Source organism: Pelophylax lessonae (assembly GCF_965119305.1).
Source record: "Pelophylax lessonae genome assembly, chromosome: 5".
NCBI classification, from domain to species: domain Eukaryota; kingdom Metazoa; phylum Chordata; class Amphibia; order Anura; family Ranidae; genus Pelophylax; species Pelophylax lessonae.
In genome coordinates, this window is record NC_138772.1 from 422,864,964 (window position 1) to 422,879,567 (window position 14,604).

The 14,604-nt window shown below is 42.6% G+C and overlaps 1 protein-coding gene across 2 annotated transcripts in view; it reads right to left on the reverse strand.

The window, feature by feature from the left end:
* RB1CC1 (RB1 inducible coiled-coil 1) overlaps window positions 1-14,604 on the reverse strand; it is a 353,042-nt gene that overhangs the window by 316,955 nt on the left and 21,483 nt on the right. The gene's annotated exons all lie outside the window — the stretch shown is intronic.

Consider the following 14,604-nt stretch of genomic DNA (forward strand, 5'->3'; position numbering starts at 1 on the left):
CAACCTGACCGCACACAGCATGAAAACTTCAACTTTTCCAAAAATCAATGTAGAGAAATGCCCCCATCACAACACACAATGCACTCAAGGGCCTTCATACCCTACTGCCCAGCCCCCACTATTGCATTATGCAAAATACTGCGTTTATTTATTTATTACATGTACTTATATAGAGCCGTCAATTTAAACAGTGCTTTACATTGTACATTCCTTTCAGTCCCTGCCCTTTAGGAACTTACAATCTAAGGTCCCTAACTCATATTCACATATACATATTAGGGTCAGTTTTGACAGGAACCAATTAACATACCAAGTGTGGGAGAAAACCAGAGTACCCGGAGGAAACTCACACAGGCACAAGGAGAGCATGCACACTATAGGTGGGTAGTATCATGGTTGGGTTTCGAACCGGCCACCCTAGTGCTGCCAGGCAAAAGTGCTAACCACTTAGTCACTGTGCTACCCCACGGTATCTACTCCAGGAATTGGTATAAAGCAAACAGTCCAGGGCTTTGGTTCCTGTTAAACACTTTGCAGCAAAATATTTTCCAGCAAAGTTCAAATACTTGCCTAATTAAAGCGGTCACTAGGTGTGAAGCAAAACTATAGTATGTAAGTTAAATAAAAGAAAAATGGAAATTGTGAGCCTTTTACCTTACAATCTGGCTAGTTTAGGGGATTCTGGCTTACATTACAACCCCATTCCACTCATGTCTTGTCTCCCCAGGGGATGGTGACATCACCACCCCACCTCTACACCTCGTGCCAAGCGGGTGACCCCCTGTGTTCAGAATGCAGAACGGTGGAGCCAGAAGAAAGTGGAGTTCATTGGAATAGCTGTGTCTACTTCAGTGATTTCCAGATTTCAGGAGGTTCGGACAGGTATGGTATGGACGAATGTAACTACGGTATGTATAAAATAACTATACCTAGAATTCATTTTTAACTGTGCATATTATGCATTTAACTATAGCATATTATGGCAGACTTACCTGGCTAATGATCCCCTCCAGCGGTGCGCTGTCAGCACTCCCGTCAGTCACAGGCACTGCCATCTTCTCCTAGTCTTCCTTCTGGGATACAACTCTTTGGCCACTTGGCTGGACAGGCTACAATGACGTCTCTCGCGCGCATGTGCACACAAGTCATATCATTATTGCACTGTAAATGTACGCCGAGCTGTGAATGCTTGGCATGGTGTTCAAAAATGCTAACAGGCAGGGTAGAGGGTTTATGCCAGAAGAGACCAATAGGGTCACCTCTGTCAAAAAAAATCCTACCTGTCAATGTTTTGATTTCTTTTTTTTAGGGTTAACTCTACTTTACTGTGAAAAAAACCATACCCTCTATAAGACATTATGAAACCAAGACTTTTTTACATCCGTATTCTTGCTCATTGTTTAATTTCCACATTTCAACTAAAATGCATGACTAAGTAAAAAGGGATGAGCATCCACTCTAGATTAACTGCTATCTGTCACAGATACTGTATACAGTAAACCCCCGCTACATCGCGGTTCAGTTTTTGCGGTCCCGGTATATTGCCGTTTTTTCTGTAATGTTATTTTACTATATAAATCATTGAAAATTAAATATTTTTGTGTTTTCCATAGCTCTTGCTATGTCTCTCAGTATCTTTTATGTGTTTAAATGAGTTTCTATTGTTTTAAAAGTGTGTTTAAAGACCTCAAAATGCTTTTAAATGTACAGTGACAGTAAAAAAAAAAAAAAAAACATGCCTACAGTGTATTTTTTTTAGGGATTTTCTATTTCGCGGATTTTCTCTTTTCGCGGGTGGGTCCAGAACGGAACCCACGCGATGGAAGGGGGTTTACTGTAGTTCAAAAGTCAAGTGCCTTCCCAATGGCTACATTTAGGGTTTATAGGTAAGTTTAAGCTAATATTACAAAAGGGCACACAAGAACATCATCAGGATTAGGATTCATTTCTTGTTAATAAAGTGAATAAGTTAAAATAGTTTATGTCTTGTGCATTGTCTGGTGACAGGGTCAGTAAATCTACAGTATGTTCTAAAGAAAGTGCTGAGCTAATTTCAGCACTGGATAGTGGGTTCTGTAGCAGTGATGGCGAACCTTGGCACCCCAGATGTTTTGGAACTACATTTCCCATGATACTCATGCACTCTGCAGTGTAGTTGAGCATCATGGAGAAATGTAGTTCCAAAACATCTGTTGTGCCAAGGTTTGCCATCACTGTTCTATAGGATACCACAATGCTTGCTCTCCCTCTCATCAAAGGGAATCTAGCACTTCTCTAAAGTCCTATGCAAAGACCAAATTTCTTAATGGTAAAGTAGTTATTATGCCTGTACATTTTTTACTTCAAAGCATTCCTTGCATTAACCTCTTCAGCCACGCCTCCTGGCTCTTTAAGAGGTTTAAGATGCCAGGAGGTGGGGCGTTGCTTAAGATCGTGTGGCTGTCATGGCGGTCCCGTGATCTAAAAATTCCTGATCACAGCTTTCAGTTAGGCGCTACTGTTTCGGGAGCGCCCAGGGTGCATGCTCTCAGCACAGCGCTATCGACTGCAATTCACGCAAATATGCAGCCTGTCGGTGCCAAGGCCCAGGCGCCAAGAGGCCACATACTTGGGTGGGGCTGGCGCCAAGGGGTTAGGGTAAAAAAATGTTTAGGCATCAGCATCCCCCTTCACCCTCCCCCCCCCCTTTTTACTTACCTGAACCCTCATTTGATCCAGCGCTGTGTACGTCTGCAGCTCTTCTCTCCCCTCACTTCCGGGTCTTGCTGGCTTTGCTGAGGCACTTATTAGGAGAGCCATTATCTCCCAGTGGAAAGCTATCCTATATTCAGGTAAGAATATAGATGTTTGTTATTTTTTATTTTTTTTATATTTACAATCGTTTTCAAATTTGCATAGGTTTGGAAAGCATTAATTCTCACCTGACAGCTCAAGGACCAGACTTATGAGGCACCAAAATCTGTCATGTAGAGAAGGTGGTGGGCATGCCCGTTATTGAACTATTGAAATGTTGTGAACCCCTTGGAATTAACTGGTTTTCTGCAGTCATTTGCTGATAGCACACAAACAATTCTAATTTCTCATGTCTTTTTTCAACAACAGTACAATAGTAAGTGAACCCTTGCAGTTAATAGCTGGTCGAACCTCCTTTGGCAGAAATGCCAAGCAAGCACTCTTGGTAGCTCTGGATCAGACATTGCACAACATTCAGGAGGGATTTTAGACCATTTCACAACATCTCTATGGGGTTAAGGTCTGTGCTCTGCCTCTCCAAGAGGTCAATTTTCTCATTCTGAAGCCAGTCTTGGGGGATTTACTTAGATGCTTAGGGTCATTGTCCTGTATCACCCAACGTCTACCAAGCTTCAGTTGCCATTATCATGTAGGATATTTTGGTAAACTTGGGAATTCATTTTCCCTTTAATGATGGCAAGCAGTCCAGCAAAAGCAAAGCAAGCCCAAATCATAATCTTCCCTCCACCATAGTGCACTGCTAGAATAATGTTTTGATTCGTAAGCTGTGCCCCTTTTGCTCCATACACAGTACTGAGTAATCTCCCCTAATAATTGAACTTTTGTTTCATCAGTCCACAAAACATTTTCCCAATAGCGTTGCAATTTGCCAAGGTGTTCTTTGGCAATCTTCAGGCATGCAGTCATGTTTTTTTTTTCTTGGAGAGCAGGGACTTCTTCCTTGGTGTTTCGACATGGACATCCTGCTTGTTCAAAGACTTAGCTGTTACTTGTGGGTTCTTCTTTAACTGACTGAGGATTCTGTATTGTGCCTTGGGAGTCATCTTGGCTGGCTTTCCACTTCTAGGAAGAGTAGCCACAGTGCTAAACTCTCTTAATTTATAGACACTTTGTCTGTAATCTGATCGATGCCTAACCACTTTAAAATTGCGTTGTATCCCTTTCCAGCTTTATGCAGATCAACTACTCTTGACTGAATGTCTTCAGAGAGTCCCTTTTTGCAAGGCATGGGTCACATTAGCTGAAGCTTCTTATGAATAGCAAACTTAAAACGTTTGAGTGCCTTTTATAAAAATAGCTCTAAACTACATCTCCAAGCATATTTACATTGACTGGACTCCAGGTGTGCAAACTACTGACTCTAATTAACGTATAGCCTATGGGTTCACTTACTTTTCCTCCACCACTGTGAATGTTTAATCGTGTGTTCAATGAAGACACAAGAAATTATAATGGTTTGTGTATTATCAAGTTAAGCATAATGTGTTTGTCTAATGTTAGGACTTAAATGAGGGTCAGTTCACATTTTATTGAAAAATACTGCAAAAAAAAAAAAAAAAAAAAAGTTAATTCCAAGGGGTATACATACTTTTTCTTGCCATTGTACATTAGTAAGCTTTGGTAGTGCTGTAAGGAACATAACCGTAAACATCATGGTACCATCAAGAACCTTTATGATGCCTACTGACCAATGCTAAGTTTAGTTTTGCCCAGAGGCTGGGTTTGCACATACGCAAATTGGATGCGGGTTTTCCCGCATCAAATCCGCATGATAGGCAAGTGTAACCTGCTCTCAATGGAGCCGGTTCACACAGGTCCAATCCGCATGATAGGCAAGTGTAACCTGCTCTCAATGGAGCCGGTTCACACAGGGAAGTTGTGGTCAAATCGAAAAAGGGTCTGGTGAGCCTTCTGGTCCAATTAAGGTGAAAATTCAGGCTAAAATTCAGACCGGATTTGCACCTGAACCAGTGAACAGGAACACACTGGACCCCAGGCATGAACCCACGGCCACATATGTGTGAACCCGGCCTTACTCCATACAGCAGACACTTGCAGATGTCTGAATGATTTCTTGGCCCCTTGCAAAGTCCTGGGTGGCTCGAAATCCAGAGTGCTTTATTCTGGCTCTGGGGCTGGACTACTGGGCTAAGCACTGTATGTTTTAAAGATGATGATTCGCTTGTGAAGGCACTCTGACCTGACTTTTGCCAGAAAACTATAGATTATATATCAGAGCTCTTTGGGTTTTGGTGGAGTGCTTGTGACACTAATAGGATTTCATGTACATAAAATCAGACTGTCAGTTAATCATCTTTGCACAATAGAAAGGGTTCTTTTAAGAGGCCCATTCAGGATTTATCAGTGATACATGGAGTCACAGGAAGGAACAAATGCACTGCAGGGGATACATGCATCAGACAGTTTCCGAAGTGTTAAATGCACAAAAGGCTTTACAAGGCTGCAGGGCTGGAACTGAGAACGGAGAAGAAACCAGCTGCTGGGCAGGCAAGTATATACTGTCTTATATTGTAGGAGACAGCTGGATTAAAAACTTTAGAGATCTGACAGTGTCTCATTAAGCTGGAATGCCTGATGTATACGTATATATGTTCCCAGTTAGTGGTTCAAACACTGAAGTCCGAGAGCCAGCATGGAAAATAGCATTTTAAAAAGCATATTTCCTAAATGACAGGTTTCCTCTAATGCCACACACATTAATGCATGTAATAAAGAAAGATGGTAGTCAGTAGTGAAGTAGACAGCTAGTGGGTTCTTTCTCCCCATCCCCCCCTATCTGTCACAATTAAAAAAAAAAAAAGGTAGCAGAACGGGGCCCGGCTGCTGCATTCATTCACAGTCCTCTGTGAATAGAAAACTACAAGTCCCGACAGTCTTTGTTGCTGGTGGCTTGTAGTTTTCAATTAACTACCACAGCGCTGTGGTAGTTAATGGAGTCTTCCTGCCAGACGGTATGTGCTTGCCTGTGTAATGTACGGGCACACAGATACACTGACAGATCTGCATGAGACCTGCTGATTACTGGTGCAATGCTATACAGACACCAGAAACAAAAAACAGTAAATGTACATTTTTTTACATGCTAAAAATTGTGGATTTACAAATTTTTTTAAAAGGTGAATTTATCCCTTAGGCCTCTTGCACACAGAGCATTAAGATAAATTAGCTGCAAATCCAGTACCGACGCCAGGAAAAAGCAGCTGTAAAAACACGCTTTTAGAAGTGTTTTGCATTGGCATCAATGCACGTTTAGCAGAGTTTCTCTGCCCTCTTCTATTTTCCACTCCCAAATTCAATTACTACAGTTTAAAAACACTTGACATGGCTTAACGCTGTATACAGCGTTAACACGCGTTTAGCCACGTCAGGCGTTTTTACAGCTGTAACGGTGCTGCTTCAGAAAGCACTGGCCCTGGGTTTTTTTGCAGTTTGAAAACGCCTATGCCACTTAAAGCTCCTAAAAGCACGAGGCCATAGAATAACATGGAGAGGTGTTTTTAAGCTGTAAAAAAAACGTCTGACGCTCCTACAAGTGGCACGAAAAACGCTCTGTGTGCATGAGGCCTAAGAGTCGGTTCACACTGGGGCGACACGACTCCTTACTACTTCGGGGGCGACTTGTGCATTACAATGCACCACGACTTCGGAGCGACTTGCAGGGACTTCACATAATGGAAGTCTATGCAAGTCGCTCCGAGGTCTCCCCAAAGTAGTACAGGACCCTTTTTCTAAGTCGGAGCGACTTGTGCCGCTCCTATTAGAACGGGTCCTGTAGCGGTCAATGGACCGTGACGGTGCGCGACTTGTCAGGCTGACAAGTCGCCTGACAAGTCGCGCTAGTGTGAACCGGCTCTAAAGGTTACTTTTGATATGTATGTTTCCTGTAAATTGACTAAAAGCTTTTTATGTTTTGAAAACACATTTTCTGTTTGGACTTCTCTTTTTGAATTTAGAAAACAGAATTCAAGTGAATCAAACACAGGGGAAAGGAAAGAAAAAAGGCCTTAACCTAGAGCAGTGATGGCGATCCTTGGCACCCCAGATGTTATGGAACTACATTTCCCATGATGCTCATGCACTCAGCAGAGTAGCTGGGCATCATGGGAAATTTAGTTCCAAAACATCTGGGGTGCCAAGGTTCACCATCACTGACCTAGAGTATGAAGAACCATGTCCTACAACTGACACTTTCCTTGTACTTTGCCATCCACCCCCCAAAGAAACTGAGGCTTCATACAATACTCTATAATTGTCTCTCTACATGTCCAATAACAACATTACAACTGCTAACCATTGTCATTGAGGAGCTACCTACCGCAAGATGTTGGAGATGTTTCTAACATGTAATGGGTCACAATGGCCCCAAGCATCACATCTTCCCACAAAGCCCTGCTGGCTTCATAAAAATGTTACAGGTGGTACATAACATTGTACCATCATAACAAAAACAAGGATCAAAAACGTTTCTTCATATTATTATTATTATTTCAGGTACTTACATAGCGCTGTCAATTTACACAGAGCTTTATATATACATTGTACATTTGCATCAGTCCCTGCCCTCAAGGAGCTTACAATCTAAGGTCCCTAACTCACATACATACACAGTAGGGCCAATTTTTTTATACAGGATCCAATTAACCTACCAGCATGTCTTTGGAGTGTGGGAGGAAACCGGAGTACCCGGAGGAAACCCACACAGGCACAGGGAGAACATGCAAACTCCAGGAAGGTAGTGTCATGGTTGGGATTCGAACCAGCGACCCTCTTGCTGTTAGGTGAAAGTGCTAACCACTACACCACTGTGCCGTCTATCAAATAACAAATAAGATACTAGAGAATAACACGTACATTGTAAGACCAGGAATCAGAATAACTAGAAAAAAAAAAGTTGTTTCATGCTTACACAATTGGGGGAACAGGAATTAGCATGGCCATAAGGCCCATTTTATGCTGTGCAATACAGTTACCTTTATGCCCCATTCACACTTGTGTGACTTGTCCTGCGACATGGGACTGCAAAGTTGCATGACAAGTCGTACTCCACGATTTCCAATGAGTGTCCTTCATATCTGTGCAAATACAAGCTGCAGCAAATTCAAAGCAGTCCCTGCACTAATTTGGTCTGACTTTGATGCCTCAATATTACACATAGGCATTGCTTCAAGTTCAGTCAAAATTGCGGCAAAATTGTGCAACTTTTAGGTCGCACAAGTGTGAGAGGGGCCTTAGGCTGGGTTGACTCTAAATTTGGAGCAGCTCTCCAGAATGGGGTATGGTGTGCCCCCGTCCACCATTTCAGGTCTGAATTTTTGACTGATTTCGGACCTGAAACAGACCAGAAGACGCACAGGACTTTTCTGCAAGCCCCTTCGCATCCGACACAGAGCTGTGTGAACCAGCTCCATAGAGAGCCAGGTGCAGTCTCCTGTCATGCAATTTGGATGCAGGAAAACCCGCATCCAATTCACAATAGTGTGAATCCAGCCTTAAGGCCTCATGCACACAGGTAGAGAAAAATTACCTTATTTTTTCACACATCTGAAAGCAGCTCTAGGTTATCCAATGCGCATATGCACATTGGGGGAGATTTACTAAAACTGGGGCACTTGGAATCTGGTTCAGCTGTGCATGGTAGACAATCAGCTACTACATATGTGTATTCTTTTTTTTTCTCCTACCTAAAATACACTGACCCTGACCTGTGCCCCCGATCTTTGTCTCTAACATTGACTCTAACTCATCACATGATGAAGGGGTCCTGTAAGGTTCCAAAAACGTTGCTTCTGCTGTAACAATGTGATCGCTAAATAAAGCTTTGGGCCCATTCTGGAGATCCATGATGTGCTGGAGACATTCTCTTGCACTAACTCTAACCCTGACACTGGCCTAGATCAAAGCTATTCTATATCTAACTATTTTTAGATCTATTTTTATTACCAATTTCTTTACACACACTCTTCCCTGTTTAGAATTTTCTCTTCTAACAAGGAGAAAAAGACATAATGTACAGTCAGGTCCATAAATATTGGGACATAGACACAATTCTAATCTTTTTGGCTCTATAATGGATTTGAAATGAAACAAACAAGATGTGCTTTAACTGCAGACTTTCAGCTTTAATTTGAGGGTATTTACATCCAAATCAGGTGAAAGATGTAGGAATTACATCAGTTTGTATATGTGCCTCCCACCTTTTAAGGGACCAAAAGTAATGGGACAATTGGCTGCTCAGCTGTTCCATGGCCAGGTGTGTGTTATTCTCTCATTATCCCATTTGCAAGGAGCAGATAAAAGGTCCAGAGTTCATTTAATCAAGTGTGCTATTTGCATTTGGAATCTGTTGCTGTCAACTCTCAATATGAGATCCAAAGAGCTGTCACTATCAGTGAAGCAAGCCATCAATATGCTGGAAAAAAACAAAACAAACCCATCAGAGAGATAGCAAAAACATTAGGTGTGGCCAAATCAACTGTTTGGAACATCCTTAAAAAGAAATAACGCCCCGGTGAGCTCAGCAACACCAAAAGACCTGGAAGACCACGGAAAACAACTGTGGATGACCAAAGAATTCTTTCCCTGGTGAAGAAAACACCCTTCACAACAGTTGGCCAGATCAAGAACACTCTCCAGGAGGTAGGTGTATGTGTGTCAAAGTCAACAATCAAGAGAAGACTTCACCAGAGTGAATACAGAGGGTTCACCACAAGATGTAAACCATTGGTAAGCCTCAAAAACAGGAAGGCCAGATTAGAGTTTGCCAAACAACATCTAAAAAAACCTTCACAGTTCTGGAACAACATCCTATGGACAGATGAGACCAAGACCAACTTGTACCAGAGTGATGGTAAGAGAAGAGTATGGAGAAGGAAAGGAACTGCTCATGATCTAAAGCATACCACCTCATCAGTGAAGCATGGTGGTGGTAGTGTCATGGCGTGGGCATGTATGGCTGCCAATGGAACTGGTTCTCTTGTATTTATTGATGATGTGACTGCTGACAAAAGCAGCAGGATGAATTCTGAAGTGTTTCGGGCAATATTATCTGCTCATATTCAGCCAAATTTTTCAGAACTCAAGGGACGGCGCTTCACAGTGCAAATGGACAATGACCCGAAACATACTGCGAAAGCAACCAAAGAGTTTTTTAAGGGAAAGAAGTGGAATGTTATGCAATGGCCAAGTCAATCACCTGACCTGAATTCGACTGAGCATGCATTTCACTTGCTGAAGACCAAACTGAAGGGAAAATGCCCCAAGAACAAGCAGGGACTGAAGACAGTTGCAGTAAAGGCCTGGCAGAGCATCACCAGGGATGAAACCCAGCGTCTGGTGATGTCTATGCGTTCCAGACTTCAGGCTGTAATTGACTGCAAAGGATTTGCAACCAAGTATTAAAAAGTGAAAGTTTGATTTATGATTGTTAATCTGTCCCATTACTTTTGGTCCCTTAAAAAGTGGGAGGTTCATATACAACCTGTTGTAATTCCTACACAGTTCACCTAATTTGGATGTAAATACCCTCAAATTAAAGCACATCTTGTTTGTTTCATTTCAAATCCATTGTGGTGGTTTATAGAGCCAAAAAGATTAGAATTGTGTCGATGTCCCAATATTTATAGACCTGACTCTATCTTTTTCTTCATTCAAGAGGAAAAAACAACACAGGGGCAGGCTGTACAGTGACTGATCACTCTCATAGCCAATCAAAGTTGTTAGTACGAGACCCGGAGCAGTCCCTGGTGGATCCCAACAGCACTCCCTGTTGGGAGCATGCTGAATATGCAGCACCCACAGATAATAACCCACTTCTGAGGAGCCGCATGTATGCATACGCTCCAAGGGAAGGCTTTAAACAGCTGGAGCTGTGTACAAGCAGCTCATGTCGCTCTATGGGAATGCAGTGGCTGAACAAACACAGGAGCTCATGCTAGCAGATATGTGTACAGGGGCAGGTAAGTGACCGTGAATGCACATTGCCTGCATTTTGAGCTGCTCACCCGTCCCTGCATGCCTGCCACATTAGGAGGAGCAGCTGTGTCCGTGTAGCTGCTACATCCCCATAGAGAAACATGAGCTACCTGCATGCAGCATAAACGATGTGCTCATTCATGCTGTATGGGCCACAGCACCCACCTGAATGAGCCTTAAAAGTGGAGTTCCACCCAATTTTTGAAGTTTAACCCCCAAACCCCCCCCCTCCCTCACATTGCTGATCACATTGCCAATAATCATTGGAATGTTTTTTTTTTTTGTTTTGTTTTTTCAACGCTTATTACCTTTTTTGGCAATTAGACAGGTGCACTTCCGCTGTGAGGTGCTTCATATCCGACAGCCCACTGGCTCCTGGGATGTAAGTGTCATCAAAGAAGTCAATGGGCAGCCTCCGCAATACAATGAGTGCACCACACTTTGTATGCTTTACATGAACATGCTGAAGATGGGAGTGCGCTTGCTAAGGAGGTGACAGCGGGTAATTTGCATAACAAAAGAGATCACATTTACTACATATGCCAGAATGTATTAGGCTGGGTTAACACTTATGCGAATTGGACGAGGGTTTTAACGCATCCAATTCGCATGACAGGGGAGTGTCCCTGGCTCTCAATGGAGCCAGTTCAAACATCTCCGGGGCGGCCACAGGCCGCATTTGGAAAGGGTCCTGTTCGTCTTTGGCTCTGATTCTAGTGCAAATTCATGCAAACATTCAGACATGATTTGCCCCTGAATTGGTGAATAGGGATGCACCGGACCCCGGCTGTGAGCCACTGCTGCAGTTATTGTGAACCCAGACTTATATAAGATGCGACCACCGCAGAGGTGTTTCTTTAGGGAAAAAAAAAGGCTTGAACTCTGCTTTAAAGTGAACTTGTGACTAGGCTGTGGACATTTAGATATTTACATAGTCTTAAAGTGTACCTATAGCCAAAACTTTTTCTAGTTTTGGATATAGTGGGAAAGGCTTGGAGCTCCTTGATTCTCACATTCTTTAGGAAGATTTGGAAAGAGTAATCCTTTTCTTTATGCCCCAGTCAGCACATCTTTTGTGGCTACTGTAAGATACAATTACACTCTGTGCTGAATTTTTAATTTTATTTTACATAAGAGAACATACAACACCAACAATGGTGTCACACCCCTCTAATAAATGATTCACAGTAATGTAGAATAAACAATTATTAAAATATTCTTGCTACAAGATGAAATGGGGGGAAAACCTTAATTGCTGCAGGACAAATCGCCAACAAAGTCTCCAAAAAATAGCCTCTTCAATGCAACTCCTTGGCACCTATCCAGAATTGAAGTACTAATACTTATGGGTGTTGTTGTTTGGTAATAAATGATTCATGAAACGTACAGAGATGAAATGGCAAAAAAAAAAAAACTCCAAAAGAACTAGGAAATGAAACCTATAAAAAGTTACAAAGTGCATTTTTCTAGCACACACAGCAGAGGGCAACATCCTAATTCAAGAAAAGTACATTTGTTAATGATTTGATTTTTCCCTTTCAAAGAACAGTGTGGTCTTGGCATTCTCAGCAATAATCGGCTTTAATAAGCATGAAAGCAATTTTAAACAAACTCTTTATAAGAGTACTATTCTAATTTTAACTTTATTTTTTTCATAGGCTTTCCCTATCACATGAACTTACTCAAGTTCATTAAAAGAAACCAGTCCGGAAAGAGACATGGTGCCTACTATTGCTTACATCTCTTTTTGGAAATCTTAGTTTTCTGTCTGTTATGCTTTTCCCCTTGTCTCAATATTGATCTATACCCATCAGGACTTTCCTGATCTAAATACTCGTTGAGGCTATGGCACAAAAAGTATTAAAGTACTCTTAAAGAGGTTGTAAACTCATTTTACATTTTTTTTTTTTTATTACAACCTGAAAGAGAAACACATGATGAGCTAGTATGCATCGCATACTAGCTCATTATGAAATACTTCACTTAGAACGAGCCCCCGCCGTGCCGCCCGCTTACCTGTATGACGGGCGACATGTTCAGTCGCCCATCTTCCGGGATCGCGGCATCCGGCCATCTGATTGGCCGGACCCGCGATTACGTCACTCCCGCGCACGCGCGCGGGAGTCGACGGTCACGGCACGGGGCTTTGAAGGAACGGCACCAGCGGCTGTTCCTTGAGAGCGCATGCACCAGTGACGTCACTGGCTGCATGTAAGGTAAATATCTCCTAAACAGTACATTTTTAGGAGATATTTACAGTACCTATAGGTAAGCCTTATCATAGGCTTACCTATAGGTACAACTTGCAGAGGAGGGTTTACTTCCTCTTTAATAAAATCCACTTTATACTAACGCAAAAGAAACAAAAACTTTCTATAGTTAAACTCTCATTTAAATAAAAATGTCTTATAGCTTTTTTCTGTTGTCACGTGACCACACAGCTTCGCTTCCCATCCCTATTCTCCATTGTAGAAGGCGCATTTCAATTATGAGCATGGGGGGGGGGGGGGGGTATCCAAATGCTGACACAAAGCAGGGAGGTACATTAGGTTTATTATTACCATTAGTACCTTGCATAATGGAAATCCCCCCGTTTTCTCTGGCTCTGCTGCTTGATGAGCACTATGCGCAGCTGGAGTTTTGACAACAAGGTTTCGGCTTGGAGCTCCTGCCAATCCACAGAGCAGGGCTGGATGTGGGATGTGGTGGCAAAACTGATTATGGGTCCTTTCACATGGCCTTTCCGCCTGGCGGACTCCCTTTTGCTCAGCGGGGATCGATCTGCCAATCCCCGCTGAGCAAGTGGATGACAGGTCCGTCTCCACTCTCTGGGCTGAGACCGACCTGTCAGATCCCCGCACTCCTCTATGGGAGATTGGATGAAAACGGACCGCCTGTCCGTTTTCATCTGAGCCGATCCTCCAGACAGATGGAAAATAGGGTTTCCATCCGTCCGGATTTCATGGAGAGGACAGAACAGGATCAGATCGGACAGCAGCGGGTGTCAGCGAAGATTTCACCGCTGACATCTGCTGCTCCATAGGGGTACATGGAGCATCCAATCAGGTATGCGTGAGAAAACTGACAGGCGGACCTGATCAGAAAGCCTGTGTGAAAGGGGCCTTTAGGAGTGGAGAGGCACAGTGTCCTGTATTTTCAAGCAGCAAACTCAGGGATGCAAACTGACTACACCAACATTACACTGCTTTCATGCTTGGCATGGATAGATTGAAAGAGAAAGAGGGGAAGTAACAGGATCTCCAGGCATTGTATAGGAAATGAGAGAGAATTGACAGATTAGGCAAGCGTAACAAGCAAATGTATGAATTCACCAACACACGTTTAACGGCAATTTTTTGATTAACCACTTCTATACTGAGCAATTCTGGCATTCCTCTCCTACATGTAAAAATCATAATTCATTATCTAGAAAATTACTCAGAACCCCCAAATATTATACAGTGCCTTGCAAAAGTATTCGGCCCTCTTAAACTTTGCGACCTTTTGCCACATATCAGGCTTCAAACATAAAGATATAAAACTGTAATTTATTGTGAAGAATCAACAACAAGTGGGACACAATCATGAAGTGGAACGAAATTTTTTTGGATATTTCAAACTTTTTTAACAAATAAAAAAGTGAAAAATTTGGCGTGCAAAATTATTCAGCCCCCTTAAGTTAATACTTTGTAGTGCCACCTTTTGCTGCGATTACAGCTGTAAATCGCTTGGGGTATGTCTCTATCAGTTTTGCACATCGAGAGACTGAAATTTTTGCCCATTCCTCCTTGCAAAACAGCTTGAGCTCAGTGAGGTTGGATGGAGAGCGTTTGTGAACAGCAGTTTTCAGTTCTTTCC